A 17,180-nucleotide genomic window follows, 5' to 3' on the forward strand; every position below is an offset into this window, starting at 1 on the left:
GAGTTCCACAGTGCCATCATCTGCCAAGGAAGCCTCCCTGTTCCTCCAGCGGTCACTCGCAGCTCCCGTGCGGGCTGTTTTCCCGTGTGACCGTGAGCTGGTCCCGCGCTGGGGGGGAGCGGCTGCGCCGGGAGCGCCGGGAGGCGGCGGCCGCGGGGGCCCTCTGGCGGCGGCGGCGGCGCAGACAGCCGGGGTTCGCATCTTGCGCCTTGCAGGGGTCTGGGTGGAGACGCTCGTGTTCCAGCCTGGAACGGAGTCGGGAAGTCTCACAACTCCTTTCTCAAGAGCAAGAATGTTTGCTGTCCTTTCGTGATCGGCACAGGTACTGTTACTGACACGTTCGGTTTTACAGCGACACAGGGTCACCTGCAGAAGCAGCTGGTACCTGGTGTCTCCCAGAGGTTTGGGAGTAAGAGGCAAGAAATAAGAACATGCAAAGAGGGGCAGCACGCAGAAATGCAGGTATAGCTGCTATTATGTAGACAGAGAAGACATGAAGCAGATGGAAATCAGAACTATTTCAAGAAATGCCGGAACTCTTGGTGAACACGACTGCAACTGCAGATAGAGGGAGATACTCTCAAAGCAAGGCAGGAAAAAAAAAAAAAATAAAAGGGCATAAGAAGAAAGCTGAGGACTCTGTCTCAAAGATGTGATTTTGTGGAGCATTGCACAATAGCCTCACATTGAAACAGAGGATATACTATTGCATGTAATGAGAGGGGCTGGGAAGGAAAAGTATCCAAAGACAGAAAAACATATCCAGAGTGCTAGGGCTGGAAAAATTCTCCAGAGAGAACATCACAAAGACTGACCTCATGATGGCCTTTAGTAGAACTCAAAGTTGTGAAGATCTAGCAAATTTTTTTATTTTTATTTTTATTTAACTCTGAGGCTCTGTGTGGAACTACTGTATTAGTAATGTCACTGTTTTAAAGCAAAATTAGTTACAAATATTTCTTAGATGAACATTTAAAATTATTGTTACTGTGTTGCAGTCTTTCAGGTAATTTTGTCTTTATTTGAGGACACACGATTTTCATGTAGATTGTGGGTAGTTCTGCACATTTTGGGCATGCCCATCACAGGTCCTCAACTCTGTCCTGTATTTACTTCACACCACACAGAGGGACACTACACTGATGACCTCAGCTTGTTCTTTAGGAATGATTTCTTGTTCCTGATAAAACACGTCTTCTTTTAAGCACTGAGTTCTATGAATACGTCACCTATTTAGATGTCTTGTATCTTCAATGTGATTTTTCCTACTTCAGAACTATACCACCAACAGGAGAAAATATGCATCAGTGCACATCACCTCTAGTGCTATTTGTATTTGCCATTATTTGAGAGTAAGGAACATGTAGGTGTGTATTTCTGATATATTCCCAGCAGCACTTTCTATGAGTAACCAAACTGGAAGCAATGCATTCCCATTTTTGAAGAAAATTAATTTTTTTGTCAGCAAGTATGTCAGTAGTTTGTCCATCCCAGTTCCTTTTTCTGGGACTGTTTGTCTTGGATATGATAAAAAATCCCAGTGATTTTAAATCGCTGGCAAAGAGATTTGGACTAAGCTGGAGGAAGAGCTGACCTCAACAAGGATGTGACAACAAGCTGAGCAGACAAGAATGAAGGGAGCATCTGATCCCTCAGTTTCTCTCCCAGTAGTAAAACTGCATGTGTTCCTCAAGGGCACATGCCAACAAGAGCTACTGCATTTGTTCCATGGAAATTACCATGAAGGCAATTTTCCTTTATCATTTACTTGCCATTAATTCAAATTTCCATTTCGGTGGGAGAAACTCCCTTCCTGGGAAAAGTTCTCAGTGAGCCTACAATCTGTCTTGTAGATGTTTCTGCTTCTCCCCATGCTGTGACTTTGTATGACCAGTTTCACCCAGTGTTGTCTAGAATTATATTATGCATTATAAAGGAGAACTGTGTGATTTCCAACCTCTGGCTCATGCCTTCTCAACATTTGTTTTTCCAGGCATTTTTGGTAAGGCTTTGCTTTGTTACCTGCTGCACCGTGTTGGGATTTCCTGTTCACAGAGTTTTCCTCCTGGACGGAATTTTAATCATGGGTGTGTGTGCTTGCAGGTGTATGCAGGCATGCATCCACACACAAGTGTTTTAAATTATCCTCACTAGCTTCAAAGCCATAAAGTGGGTTTGGTCACCATGAACAGGAGAAAACAGTAAGGATCAGGTAACTGAACTGGGCACAAAACTGGAGTGAAAAGGTAACTATAGAGACAGGGATTTCCCCTGGTAAAGAGGAAATAAATTACCACCATGACTCAATAAATCTGGGCAAAGGTTCCAGTCTAGGATCAGTTTCTAAGGTGCCTGTCTATAAGACTTAATTGACAGGCTGGTGGTTTTCAACATGAGTTCACTTCCAAATGCAAGAGAACTAGCAGTAACAGGGGTGGCATAAAATACAGATTGATTCATCCAAGTGAGGTAACTGGACTTAGACTCCATCTCTAGGAATATCTGACTCCTCTAGTGTAGGTCCATTAGATGTAGGAACTCTGGCAAGGAGGAGTTTGACCATCCACTTCTGTAATTATGATGACAAACTAATCTTGCGTCAGGGAATCCAATGTACTTCACTTTTGTCTTCTGAATGTTTAAAGAGAAAGGCTTGGCTCTCATGGGCTCCATAAAAGCCCTGAACACAGCTTCTGGCCCCTGTGGAAAGTCCCTGCCTTCAGGTACTGCAGGGATAACAGCTGGGAGGAGCACTGACTCCTATGGAAAGTGTGAGAAGGCACCCTGAGAGCTCACAACAGGGCCATAAACCTGAGCAGAGACTCTCATGGGGAATGGCAGCTTGAGCAAAGGTGTCTGAAAGAGAGGATTGGCATGTAAAAGGAGGCCATGAAATAGCCTTATTTTAGCTTACCTGGAGGCGAGGCCTAGGGAAAGACCTAAGGCAGGTTAACCAAAAGTGGTGAGAATCCCAGTTTTCTATCAACTACTACAGCCTTTGTTTTATTGCACCTCATTGCAGCCAGGGTGAACCAAGGGATCAGCATTCTGGTGGTGAAGATTTGGCATGCTTGTGAAGATGCCACTTTCTCCCTTAGAACCCTAGGAAAGAGATGAGGTTTGCTGGATCTGTTTCATTCTGTTGGATCCATTGGAGAACATGTCTGCCAGGAAATCCAGCTAAGTAACGGCACAAGTTGCACCCTATGCTAGATCCTTCTGTTGGCAGTCTGGAGACAAAATGTGTCTGGCATGGCTGGGAGGGAAGGAGGGAGGGATGGAAGGAAGGCATTGTGTCCAGACTGGTCAGTGTTGGGACCCTTTTGCCAGCCTGCAGCTAGTTCACATTTGTAACTCCTGTGGTGCAGGAATGTCTATAACACCAAATGCTTGCTGGATGGGCTTTGCTGGGTACCCAGGGTTGCAGAAACATGCAGATCAGTGGATACCCAGAAGTATCATCAGGACCCTTCACCAGGGCAGCTTCTGGTGACAGAGAACACAGGATTCCTAAGCTTGCTGTGTCTCATTCTTACTACAGAAAAACTGTGCACCTGTGCATGCCATGCTCAAGTGAGCTGCTGCGGAGAGGCTGTGTGTGCCTAGGTGGAGCCCCAGACCATGATAACTACCTCACTCAATACCTGGGCTGTGCTGGGACACTGAGGAGTATTGAAATCAATCCCATCAGGATGCAGAGATAAATAAACCCTACTCTAACCAAATGAGCAAAATACAGGCAATACAAAAAACATTGTTACAAAATTACACCAATTCTTACCGTGCAACTTTTTTTTTTTTTTTTTTTTTTTTTTTTTTTTTTTTTGGTGCAAAACTGGCTCAGTGGCACATCTCTTGAACTGTGCAGAAGTGGGTGAGATTTAGATGATCAGAGAAAGAGTATCAAAGTAAAAAAGTCACACAGCTGAGCTTTGTCACTTGGAGGTGAATGCTGGCAGGAACCAGTCAGGAGCAGTAGGTTTTACCGCACTCAAAAAACCAAAACAAAACCCAAACAAATCAAGAAGCTAGAAACACTTGATGTTGCCAGTGCTAGGGTGCAGCTGGAGCCATAGGAAGCAGTGCCACAGCTTTTTGACACATATTTTGACAAGTTCACTTCTACTGCTGTGTCAGTGTCCAAACCCTTGGCGTGCCCCTATGGGAGACCTGCAGTAGAGTGATGGTGCTTTGTGATTTACTTCTGGGGTGCTTGTGTGAGGAAAGGATGGGCACTGTGCAGTCACTGACAACACAGACTCAGATGCTGATTTTTCAAAATAAGGATTTTCAGGCTTTTTTACCAGTTTGAGTGAAAATCATCAAAAACATAGTCCTTTTTTTTTAAAAAAAATTAGGTAACTGGCCATTGTACAGGAGTCATTGATGTAGAGGATGCAGCATTGGTAACCACTGCAGTTCACAGAATCACACTCTCAGAACGGGTCAGGCTGGAAGGGACCACAGTGGGTCACATCTGGCTGCACAGCCCTGCTCAAGTAGCATCGTCCTGTTGCATAGGATTGCACTACCAGTTGTTCGATAATGTCTTTTACTGCTTTGAGGAATAATAACGGAATTGTCAGTATCAGCTGTGATGGCAGTGGTGCAGTGCTGTCGTGTAAAACCACGTTTGCCGAAGTGCGCACTACAGTGCAGACAGCGCAGCCTTGAAACCCTCACTGGCTGTCCTGATGTTCCTAGCCCCAACGGAGGTAAACCTGGTGAGAACGTGTAGCTTGTCCACGAGGGCCGCGCTCCGGAGCGTCTCTGTGTGGCACGGGGAGCGCCATCGGCCCAGCAGAGCGCTGCAGGGCCCGGGGTCGCTCCCGTGTTCCTTGGGGAATCCCGGGTTTCCCGGGCGGGCAGGGCCGCGCGCTCCGCCCCTCAGAGCGCCGGAGCCGCGGTGCGAGCGGCGGCCGGCAGGGGGCAGCAGAGCGCCGCGGGAGGCGCGGGGGTCCCTCAGCCGCCCGGCCCGCGGCTCCCGGCGCCCGCCCCGCGCAGCCCGGGCTCCCACAGCCCGCGGCCCCGGCCCGGCCTGCGGAGCGAGCGCAGCGCAGCGCCCGGCAGATGGCGGCCCTGCCAGGCGGCGGGAGCGGCTCCCGGCGGGAATGGTCGAGCGGCCGCGGCTCCCCCCTGTTCGGGACCGGCGACCCCCCGCCCCAGCGAACCCACGGCCTCCGCGCGCCTCCCGGCGTGTGGCAGCCCCGTGAGGGGCCGGCCGGCGGCCAAACGCTTCGCTTTGCCATTGTAAATACTTCAGAGCATCTCTCTGGAACTGCCCTCCCCGCGGGCGGCCGTGCGCCGCTGCCCCGGCGTTGTTCAGCGCACGACCATCAGCTGATACCATGCCCCGCAATTTGACATTTTTGTTTCTTGACAATTTCGTACATCTTTTTGTCAGGTTTTGTTTTGCACAGAGGTTTTCTGCGTATTTACTGTCTCTTCTAAACCAAGTGCAATGTGTAATACTTAGACATGTCGTGAATAAGCAGAATTTGTTAGCTTGTTAAAACTAAGTAATTCCTAGTAAGCACAAGGTATAATCCTATACTTAGGCTTCTGACTCTTATTTATTTAGCAGCACAACTTTTTGTCTTGGACACACATTTCAGTGCTACAAATTAATCTTTGAGGTGAGGCACCGCGTTGCCGCTGGCAAAGAAAGCTTGCTTTTGTAGTAGTAGTGACTAATTTACACGCCTGCCCCCGCTCTCTTTCTAGCCTTCTATTCATAAGCAATATATCAAGGGTGGACCAATGCCAGCAGAACAGTCTGTCTTCAGGAAAGATACTAGCTTTTTTTTCACCCTTGCTTGACTCTCTACTTGTGCTGGCACAGAAAGTCTGTCAGTACAACCTCCATCATTACCTTATTTTTCCTTGTTTCCTTTCTTCCTACTCCAGTTCCCTCCAACCCTTCAACTTCTTCCTGATAAATATCTTGATGCTGAGGAAGGTGCTAACAGGAGTTTGAGTGTTTTAATTTAGAAGTCATACTTTCTGAGATTGATTTCGAGGAAGCAAAAGTCCCTTTGTAACTGTCACTTGAATATTTCACGTCTGATACAAATGCCTTGTCTGTTTTGCTCAGGTTTATTACAAGCTGCTCTGTAGCCACAGAAGTCCTTGGGCTTCTTGCTGAAATTGCACCCAGCCATTCCTTTCCGCAAGGCGAGGGAGAAAGGACGTCCGCAAGAGTTCATGTTAACAATGACTCTAAGTGCCCATTTCCCACACATCTTTGCTAGCACCAACAGCAAAAATAGTCCACTTGCACAGAATCTGATTCAGCTTTCTTGCATTCCGCAATAACAGATGGATTGCTAGACTGTTTACTGTTGCTTCCCACAAACTTCCTGTTAGTAAACTCCTGTATTATTTATGAAACAAAAAAATTACAAAGAGGTTATCTTAGCTGATTACTGCCTGCTGGTGAACCACTGCCAGATAAACTTTTTATACAAATATGTGTATGGGAACAAAGATCCCTTCTGATGCAGTTGTTTGGGTTTTGTTATTTTTTTTACATTTGTTTGTTTCACAGTTTTCTGTGACCCTATTGTGCTGTGCTCCCGAGCAGGTATTTCCTGCACTCGGACATTTGCAGTTGAGTCAAGGTATCTGTGACTGTATAAAGGAACGAGGGGGAAAAAAAAGGAGCACACATACATGTTACAGAGATCAGCTATGAAGAAGAAATATTTAAAGCCTTTTTGTTTTGCAATGACAATGATGAATGATATTTTACTAATGTGATATTAATCCCTGCTGACCTAGCTTAGGAAGCCGACTGTCTCAGAGCTTTTCGCAGAAAACAAGGAATAGTGCGGTATTGACCACCTTAATGCTACTTCTGACATAAGTAGACAGGAGATGTGAAGAAACTTTATTTTCCTCTCAGATTGGCTGTTAAACTCCACAAAACAGGGGAGCTGAGAGGAGCACTTTGTTTGCACTGCATATCATAGATTAGACTGATTTGACTCTCAGTGATGTGAGAGAGGAGGCCAGCCTGAAATCTGTACAATTTTATCAACAGAGCTAGTGAATTTTAAAAATCATCTGTAACAAAAAAGAGCAGAATGTAATGCAAAAATGCAAAATTTGTGTATTAATGAAAGTAATTTTATTGTTTTTAGAATAACACTTCACCTAACAGTCATTCAGTTTTTAAAAATTGTTGCTATTGTATTTCATTGAGATTCTGTTCTATTTATGTATTTTGCATGAATGAATTGGCTGCTCCACCTGATATTTATGATTGTAGTTATGCATTATATATACACACAGAAAGAGAATGAAATTTTTCCTGATCTGAGGCACCGATAATTCTTCCTCAAGATTTTTTATTTGATTCCCTAAACCAAAGTCAAACCTCAAACCAGCACTGCAGATCGAACACTTTCTAAGGTTAGCCCTGCTACTCGGATCATTCATTGCATGAGGTTTAACAAGAAAAAGCTGCTGTGCATTGTAGGCAACTGCAGGATGCTGATTAAATCATTGCATACCTTTATAAGATCTGTATTTGCAAAAAAACAGTATCAGATGGAACAGGGCATTTACTGATCCTGGGGCAGAGCTCATTCCTGGGTTTTTGTGTGAGACGGCATCACGTAACTGATCACTCATTTCAAGTAATAGTAAGAATATGTATCCTCTGAGCAAACTCTCTTTTCTCTGCCTCCTTAAACACCCTCGCTCAGAGCTGCTACTGACAGAAACAGAATTCAATAGTATTAAGGCAGATGATCAGTGGCAGTATCTCCTGATGCTTCAATCCACCAAAAAGAATCTTGTGACAGATGTTTCTGCACTTTATGCAAATAGGAACTTCATGGATCAGTTTTCTTTTCCTCCATGGAATATATGCAGCTGGAAAATAGAAATCCAGCTCCACGGCACAAAGTGAAAAAAAAAAAAAAATCATGCTGCTGACCAAATAGGCAGCTGGGAGAAAGCGATCTGTAGATGGGAAACCAAATAATTAAACTGCTGGTCCTTAGGATCACTTCTGGGCTTAATCAAGCTGTGTATGCAATGGTACAGGTTTTGTGGGTTCTCTCTGCTACACCACTGTCGCTCACAAGTCATTTCTGAAACAGCAAAAAGAGATCTTTCCTGTGTTGTGTATAATGTTTCCTCATAAATCTTTTTCTTTTTTTTACCTTTTCTGATATGCTGTTTTCATTCTCACAGTAGTTGTGGATAGCTGTGTATTAGATGTGATATGTAAGTATATCAAAATAATGGAGTTTGCACACGAAGAAAGGATTTCAGCCTATTATATGTAATAAATAGGGTATAGACATTTATATAAACTGAATGGGTTTAGGTATGTTCTCTATAAGAGCACGGAAAGCTGGACATGTGAGAGTGACTGATGAAAAGAAGAAGAAGAATTTCCTTCCTGTTTGTTGAAAGGAAAAAATAACCCTTAAATTTAGTGAATTAGAGGAGGTTCTCAGGAAATGTAGTTTTATAAATTATTGTGTAATACATAAAATCATGCAATATGGAGGAGTTGTAGAATCCCACCTATTATTACTCTAGAAAATCATGAAAGGTGATCATCCTAAATGCAATTATTTTTTAAAAGCTATTTTTATTAGTATTCATAAATAAAATCAATACCATTATTTTAGACTGATCTGTTCTTCTGATTTTATATTTCTTTTAAGATTTCTGTGAAACTATTTTTTATCATCAGACATCAGAACAAGTCCCATGAGTTGTTAGACAACATGTCTGTATCTTATTTTCTTGGTGAGGCTTTTGTTAATTTTGTGTATTTTAGGTGTTTTAAAGTCTCTTGTGGGTCACAGAATTTTTTTTCAATATTTTCACTTAGAATTTAATTCAAAGCCTGTATCTGGTATCATGTAAACATTCAGTCAGGATCTATGGTAAATTTTATTTACAAATACACAAAGCCTGATTTTGTATCATGGTATTGTCTAGAATCTTGTCTTCATTTCATGACTAGTCAAATTCTGGGAAAAGATCTTTATTCAATTCAGATGTACTACATAATTTTCTTCAAAAGCCCCCTTCTGTAATTCTTCTAGTTAAATTTACAATGAACATTAGTGATTTTACCTGGATTTATTCTAACTGGGTTTCTTAAAAAAATCAAGCACAAAACCAACACCCAAAGATGCAGTGCCATTTCTAGGAAAACAGGAAAGAAAGGCACTATGTGTGAAAATGACAATCATGCTACACTGAATCTAATTCGGATACCAGCAAATACGTGCCAGTACGTTTGTATGTACTATATCATGTCTGCTTGTGCAAGTGGCTGTGCAGCTACTGATGTTCTGCATTAAGGTACAGTTTGAGCTGACCTGTGTCTGAAGAGTCAAATACAATTCTTGACTCAAGTATTAATAGAATAAACTTAATTTTATTTTTTTTTATAGGTGCAGCTGCATTTTCGATTTAATTATAGGCTCCCACAGTAGTAATTTTTCCATGACCTACTCAATCTCAAAAGTCAGAAAATTGCTTCTTTTTTAAAGCTGACAATTGCACGGTATGTTTCCAAAGGAAAAAGACAAATTACAGCAAATCATTACTTTAAGCATATTTAAATAGCCAGGAAGAAATCCTAATTGAAAAGTTTGCTAAAATGTGAAAAAGTTAGCGGTGCTTTTTTTCTTTTTCAGAAAAAGATTATTCTCATGTTTGTAACATTGCAAGCTGCTTATGATACGATGCCTTTCCTTTCTCTGCTCACCCTCTACCTCTCCTTCTTTCCTTTCTGATGAGGTTAGACACAACATTTTTAGGAAGCAAAAATTTTAACTGGAGAGGAATTAATCTATAGATATGTTTAATAATGTAAGTTGGTTATTCCTTGTGAAGCTGAGACAAAGATAATGGGAATCTTTGTTTTCTTTGCATGGGCTCCAGACCAGTCTGTGAGGCTTTATTATCCAGTAGTAGCATTACTGCCAATAAGCGTATTCTAACCACAATTGTTCCGAAAGGGACAAAAAAAAAAAGGTATTAGAAAATAGACCTGACAGTCATGAAATGCACCCTGGACCTTCCAGAAACCTCCTCCCCATCAAACCTCTGCTCTTTCCCCATTCTTACTGATTCTTCTCACGTTGGTTCTTGCTTCCGAACTTTGCCCCAGCCGGGCCCTTTCCCTGACAGCCCTCTAGGACTGTGGCAGGGGTTTTGGCAGCTCCTGCCCAGGGTATCTGCAGCAGGCCAGCTCCCAGAGAGCAGAGGCAGGAGGACAGCCCAGGTCCGCAGGAGATTTTGAAGGGTTTGGTAAATGCAGACACCACTGGAGGAGGTAGGCTGGCCAGCAGGAACCACTGTTGGCATCCCCTCATGGAAGAGAGGAGAAAAAGAGAGCTGGCACTGGGGTCCTTTCTTCTGCCACAAAATAACTGGAAAGAAAGAGTTGTCTGTTAAGATAGGTAGCCATGGCAATGTGCCTTCAGCAATTTCCCCGAAGGAGCTCACAGAAGGTGCTGCTCTCCTGTAGATGCTGAAGTGCTTGAGCTCTTCCCCCTCCCTGTGTTCTGGATCTCCTATATGTAAATGACTGAAGCTGTTAAAATTAGGCCCAGACCATGGTCCTGTGACAGAAAGCAGTGATTAGTGTGATTCTTATTACAAAAAAAGACAACCATTAGAGGGGAAATTTGCTGTATTTTTGACTTATTTTTGAGCAGGTCAGGTTTACCTATGTGGCTTTGCCTGTAAGACACACAAAATGATCTAGCCTTAGACCTAGAGCAGTGCAAAAGGACAGCGAAAGGGCTGGTTCCCATGTAGGGGGCAGCTTGAAGTGAGTGCAGGAGCAGGACTGCAGTGTCCATTTGCAGTTGTGCTGGGCTGGTTGTCCTGCAGCTGTTTGGAGCTGGGATCCATCAGTCGGTCGGTCTGTTCTCTATCCTGGTGCTACTCCTCTTCTGGTTTGTACGTCAGAGGAGCTGTGTGCAAAACCAATCGGCATCCAAGGATTGTTCTGGCCAGCAGTGTTTTTCATTTAAAGCCAAATGAAAAATGAGGTAAAGTTTGTCATACTTGCCTGATTCTTTTTCTTTCTGTCAGTTCTGTTTTCTTCACTTGTGTGAAAAAGTAGGAGGTTAAGTATGAGGGAGGTGGATTTTTCTTGCTTTTTAAATTTTTTTGTCTGATTTTTCAGTCATTTATGAAACTATGCTGTTGTGTTTTCTGACCCACCTGATCCCAGACCAGGCTGATCTACAATCTCATTTCCATGACAGCTGGCTGATCCCAGCACAGCTGAGTTAGGGGCCTCAAAGAAAGGACCTTGACCCCCCAGACAGCATCTCTTGAGGAATTCTCTTTGTTGGATGTTTTTAGCTGAGGCCTCCCCCAAAGTCGAAGGTGATTTCTATTTGCCAAAGTGGGAAGACAACGGGAGGAAGAATAAAGATGAAAATCTAAGCAGTCAGTTGAACTTGTTCAGACTGATACCAGCCTGCGGTATTCAGGCAGCAGCTAACCCAAGGTTTCCCTAACCTTGGCAGAAGTGCAGGAAATAGTTATAGGAGGATGAAGTGTTCTTGAACTGTTTCTCCAATGTATCAAGCACAAGCAGGCTATTCTTCAATATTAAGCATGTGCTTCTCTTTTCTTCCCCTTTAAAGAAACTTTTTATTGTAGACTATAAAAGGGGGAAAAAAAATCAATCAATCTCTGTTTGCAGACCCCTGTGCTGCATCTACGCTATCCAAGGACAAAGATGCAAATCAGGACCTCCCTAGCATAATAGCATTTATAAGGCAAATTTCTTGCTGCAGTCTTATAGCAAAAGAAATAGCTGTGCTCAAGTGTTATTTTAAACAAAAAGGAAAAAAAATAATTAACCACATTCTTTAAAACATCAGCTTCCCTGTATACATCAGAAACAGCATTCCAGATAAAAGCAGCATGATGTGAAAAGACCTGATCAGCAACAGATTGATGTCTGGGCTTGGGGACTAATGTAAGAACTTAAAGACTTGGCTAGAGAATATATCTTGAGAAGCATAAACATATAAGAGGATGCCAAACCATGAAAGGCTTCCTTTGCACTGAGAATTCAGAAATCGGCGTGTTGACAAGCAGAGAAGCCAATGCTGCTAGCAAAGCACATAGGGTGATGAATAAACTCAGCTTTTGGGAGCCTAGGATGAGATCTAGAAAGGGGCCAACTGATTTAGCCATGTTTTTAAGTCTCTACACCCAGTATTTAGGTGCTGTCAAGCCTCAGGCCTCCCTGCCCAGCTGCCAGTGATGACGTCTCACGGACTGGGGCAGCCGGGTTTGATTCAGAAAGTATGTATTAGTGTTCAGTTCTCAGAGGGGATGGAGAGACTTCCAAGAGACTGACTGCAGCAGGCTGGCTGAGCCATTTGTTGATGCTATGGGAGAGTCAGGTTTAATTTCCTGCACAAACGCGCTGCATTTTCTGGCTGTTGGCTCAGCAGTAGGCTCCTGGAGTGCCTCCCTGGAGGCCAGATACACCTCCTCCCGTGTACTGGAGAGAGCCTGGAGGCTGTGTGGGATCAGAGATGTTCTCCGACTGGCACAGCACGTTCGAGGCAGATGTATGCTTCTGTAACTGTGACATCCCACTAGCCTCTCTGGAGCTACTGCAGCAGGAATGCTGACTTGAAACACTTGAGCCATGAGCAAAGTAAGTGAACAGATATGGCTCATGCAGTTCTTAAATGTGAGACCTGGCCACCCTTTATTGATTGGGGAAGTCTCTTTGGGATGACAACAGAGAAGCAGTATTCTTCTCTTGTGAGGAAAAAATGCAGTTTTCCTCCAGCTGCACTTAAAATTGGATAGTTCAATAATTATCTGAGAAACAAAAGATTTACATACAAAACAATATAGCTATGGAAAGGTAGTTGTTAGGTATTAGCTAATGTGCAGTCTGATTTTTGATGGGTAAGCTAAGTTTAAAAGCTATATTCTAAGGAAAGTGGGCATATCTGCAAAAATATGGGATGTACATAAGATGAGGAAAAAATAAACTCTTTACCTGAAAGAGCAACTTGAGAGGGGAGTGCAAGGGAAAAAACACTGATGGCTTCATCTTTTGCATTTAGCAAAAGCCTACCATGCAACCGCCCAAGCTAAACACTGCCTTTTTCTGGTTTGGAAAAGATCTTGAATGTCCTTTAAACTTGTTGACTTGCTCCACTTTTATCAGGCCTTCTTGCATAAGCACATTGATCCCAACACAATCATCCCTTGAGAAGTACTCGTGTTATTGTCAGGTACTTCCTGGGGGCTGAGCACCTACCCTGGGAGGATGCTGGTAAGTACTGCAGGCACCTCTTCTTTCAGCAAAGCGATCAACGTCTGTGCAGCTGATGGCTCTCATTCTTGTTTGGTTGGCAGGGATGGTGTCACTAAACTTGAGCTCACTTGTCACAATGGAATTTAATTATCTGCTGGAGAGAAGCCCTGACAGCTGTGGCGTAGGTTTTTCAATGTGATGTTGCCTGGATCGCAAGAAAAATATCAAGGGCTGGTGAGAACAGCCATGTTCTAAAAGCATCTCTGCCTGGGTTAGACCACTGCCTACCAAAGAGGTACGTGTGATTATCTTGAAGTTATTTATTTACTGTCGTGTCAGATCGTGGTTAAAGTTTACTGCAAGTTGTCCTCAGGAATTCTTTTAGTTCATCAAAAGTAACTTTTCTTTTCCAGGGCTTAGGTTGGAAGCACAGTGTTTGTTTACCACATTGCCCCTGGGTTTGCCTCTGGCTTGTTCTTCCTGGGGGAGAGGCAGTGGATCTGCTGCTGGTTCCTAAAACACTGACATCTGTGATGGCCTTCTGTAGTGAAACCATTTTCCTAGCAGCAGCATCAGGTAAGACCTTGTCATTTTCTTATAGTAATGGTTATCATTGATAAACAAAGGAAATATGAGCTGAAAAAAAAGAGCAAGTGGTTTTTTGTGTGTGTTTATTTTGGGTTGAGGGTTTTTTTTGTTTTTTTTTTTTTTTAATGGAACATTCTCTTAGCTCATATACCATAATATTGGGAATTTTTTATTTTTGCCTTTATTTCTTGTTGCCAAAGTACTCATACCAGTAGCTCTCTAAGGTCGCTGACATGCTCTGAGATGCTGAAGACACTTTTATAATAAATTCTGTTATACACTTGCACAAGTAAAGGACCCAGACTGTGAATAGGAAGGTGGCCCATCTGACACTTGGTTGCCCCACTGCCAGCCTTGGAGAAGCATCCAACCACCCAGATGCACATACACCTTTGGGGGACCTAAAGACAGACCAGGATTTACCCCCTGACTTACATCCCTGAATCCACCTATCCCCCCCCCCCAAGCATCCAGGGACATTGTCCCTCAAACACTGAAAAAGGAGCCTCTTTTCTGTGGGGAATTTGTGGGGGCCAGGCTACACCACACCAGAGGCTACCATGCATGTCTTTTGGGAAGCCCTGGCTGTGTGCCCTGGGCTTCAGGTAAGCTCTCCCTAAACCACAGAGTGTTCTGAGTTGGAAGGGACCCACAAGGATCATCAAGGCCAACTCTTAGGTGAATAGCTCCTATGGGATCAAACCCACAACATTGGCATTATTGGCACCATGCTCTGACCAGTGGAGCTGATGTTCTGGGGACCATGGCTGCAGTCCTTTCCTTCCCCTCCTGGGGCTGAAGCAGAAAGCATACTTTCAGTGGTGGAGGAGAGGCACTCCATTACCTCCATTAAAAAAGGGTGAAGCCTTCTTGGCCCCAAGGATGTTTTTCTGTCTGGAGCCTTTCTCTGTATTAAAGAACAGATGCTTGTGCACTCTCTAGGCCACTGTCAGATTAAACCATGCTTGGCACAAGCCGGTGTTTTTTGTGCCTGTCGTCCTGGAGCTTCCTGGGCTAGGTTTGGAAGTTAGACCACACAGCTGTACTCCCCAGGACCAGGCAGGGCAAGGACATCGTCCATCCATGCCCTGCCCAGGTGAGGGGTAAGGCCCTGTGCTGCTGCCTTGAACTGAAAGGGACGACCTGTCTGTGGGGAGATTTGGGAAGGAATTTCTTCTCTAAAAAGCGAGTATGTTGTAATCTGTTTACATTATTCACTGTCAGCTCTCTATGACTGCCATTAGGATTAGAAACAATTTGGAAATTCTGGAGTTAAAAGTATGTAAGTTCCATGAAGATAATGCTTAATAAACATGAATACATGGTAGGGAGGTTTTTTTCCATCCTTTTAATATGACTATGACTTTTAGACTTACAAGCTTTTATCTTATTTTATGAGACCATGTGAAATAAATTAAATGTAACACAAGATGCTGTTAAAAAAGATTTTATGACATGGAGAACTGGTTCTATATTAGGACCAGACATAGGCTTATTGATGTGAGCAGTTTTGCTCCCATAGATAAGCTATGGAGTCAGCTATGGCTAACCATTTAAATGCTCAGAATCAGGCCCTCATTTTGGATGCACTTCTCATTGTTAAATCAATGTGAAAGTGAAATCTGTCTCCTCTCAAAAGGAAATTGCCAAGACTTTCTACGCTAAGATTTGGGATCTGTAGAAAATGAAGCCTTTTTATTTTTTCTTCCCTCCAATAATCTGTTCAGTGAACAAGCTGTGAAAAATAGTTCTATATTTTTTCCATGTGATGCAGCAGACGGTAAATTTCCATTTAAAAGAATGATCAGAGTAGCTGCTGGCACTGAACTCTGTTGTCTTAGTCAAATCTACTTACAAAGAGTTTACAGCAATACAATAGCTTATTATTTCACTCAACCAGAAATCAGATGAAAAAGGCAAAGGGGAAGCCGGAAGTAGGTTCATGGTCAGAATTCTTTTCTTTCTTAACATCTTGGGGTTTTTTAAATACAGGAGTTGAGATCAGTAGTTTTATGTATAAGGAGGAGACTACTTCTTTTCACCTCTACTTTTGTATGCTGTGAAATAACCAGACTACATACTTCTATAGTGCCTTTCTTCTGGGGATATGAAAGCACTTTACAAACATTAATTAAAGTCTCACAACACCCATGTGGAGGTAAAGGAGCATTGTTTGTATATCTAATGCAAAGGCTTAACCTGATTCTTTAAGTACTCTACCAGGAAAATAATGGAATAGCCACAGCAAATTAATCTAACTGAATTGCTGGGAGCATTTATATGTGTGTGCCTATATCCATATATGTGTGTGTATGTGTGCATGCATGTGTCTGCAGATCTGTACTGCTGGATGCCTTACACTGCACCTCCTCTGCCCTGCACATCCTGCCCCTTGTTGTCTCAGGGGATTTGATGTGTGCTGCTGCTTCTGTCTGCATGATACCTCGGGTCCATCAACAAATGTGTGTCTTCTGGGAAACCTGGGGAAATCTCGCATTGGCATTGATTATGCCAAGATTAGTTTTAAAAATTTAAAAGGCAGAAAAAGTAATTTTCTTGATTACCAAATTTGTGAATGAATAGAATAGGTGGGCAGTGAGAACCCAGAAGGGGTCTTTGTTGCCTGAGCAGGACCCCTCTGGTGGAGGCTCCAGCACCTCTCCTCTTTGTCTGCCACTTGTTCTCAAGCCTGGTGGCCTCATCCTTGCTGCTGTTGCTTCCACAGTCTCCCCATCCCGGGGAGTTTTGGGTGCAGCACTGCAAAGAGAGAGCTGCGGTGTGGGCTTGGCTCTTGCAGGGCTGCCAGCTTCTCTCCATGTCTGGAGGCAGGAGAGGGGCTACTGCAGTTTAATATTAGGCTTGGCTTGGCTACCCATGGTAGGAAAATCTGCATTAAAATACATTAAATTATTTTACAGACTTTATAGAAGGGGTATTATTCTCCTCAAGTGGGGCTTTTAGCATTATTCCTGCAGAGGTGTATTCCCTGTACTTTGCCAGGGAGGTGCCCACCCCATGCCCTGGGCAGGTAGAGTTGTGCTGAGTATCTCCACTTGTCCACCTTTGCTGCTTTGATTTCCTGGTGCTGCTGTGTCTCCTCAGCCCCAGATAAAGTGAGGGAATTAATCAAAATGGAGGAAACTCAAGCTGAAGGACCAAGAAACTCTTACTTCCATTTTCAGCTCAGTGCTGTAGTGCACAAGCCCTTCTCCCACTTGTGCAGCCCAGAACTGCTGAACTCTTGCAGACTGACTTTCTTTTCCTTAGACAAATCAGATCATAAAAATATTTTTCTGGTGGTTAC

At 43.4% G+C, this 17,180-nt stretch overlaps 1 long non-coding RNA gene across 1 annotated transcript in view; it reads left to right on the top strand.

The window, feature by feature from the left end:
• The first annotated feature begins 202 nt into the window (after positions 1–202).
• The window catches only part of LOC138113597 (uncharacterized), a 46,584-nt gene continuing 29,606 nt past the window's right edge, over positions 203–17,180 (top strand). The window contains exons 1-3 of the long non-coding RNA XR_011152275.1: positions 203–322; positions 13,390–13,583; positions 13,702–13,864. This is a non-coding gene — a long non-coding RNA (uncharacterized lncRNA). The remainder of the gene's footprint in view (positions 323–13,389; positions 13,584–13,701; positions 13,865–17,180) is intronic.

This window comes from Aphelocoma coerulescens, chromosome 7, assembly GCF_041296385.1.
Source record: "Aphelocoma coerulescens isolate FSJ_1873_10779 chromosome 7, UR_Acoe_1.0, whole genome shotgun sequence".
Lineage (NCBI taxonomy): Eukaryota > Metazoa > Chordata > Aves > Passeriformes > Corvidae > Aphelocoma > Aphelocoma coerulescens.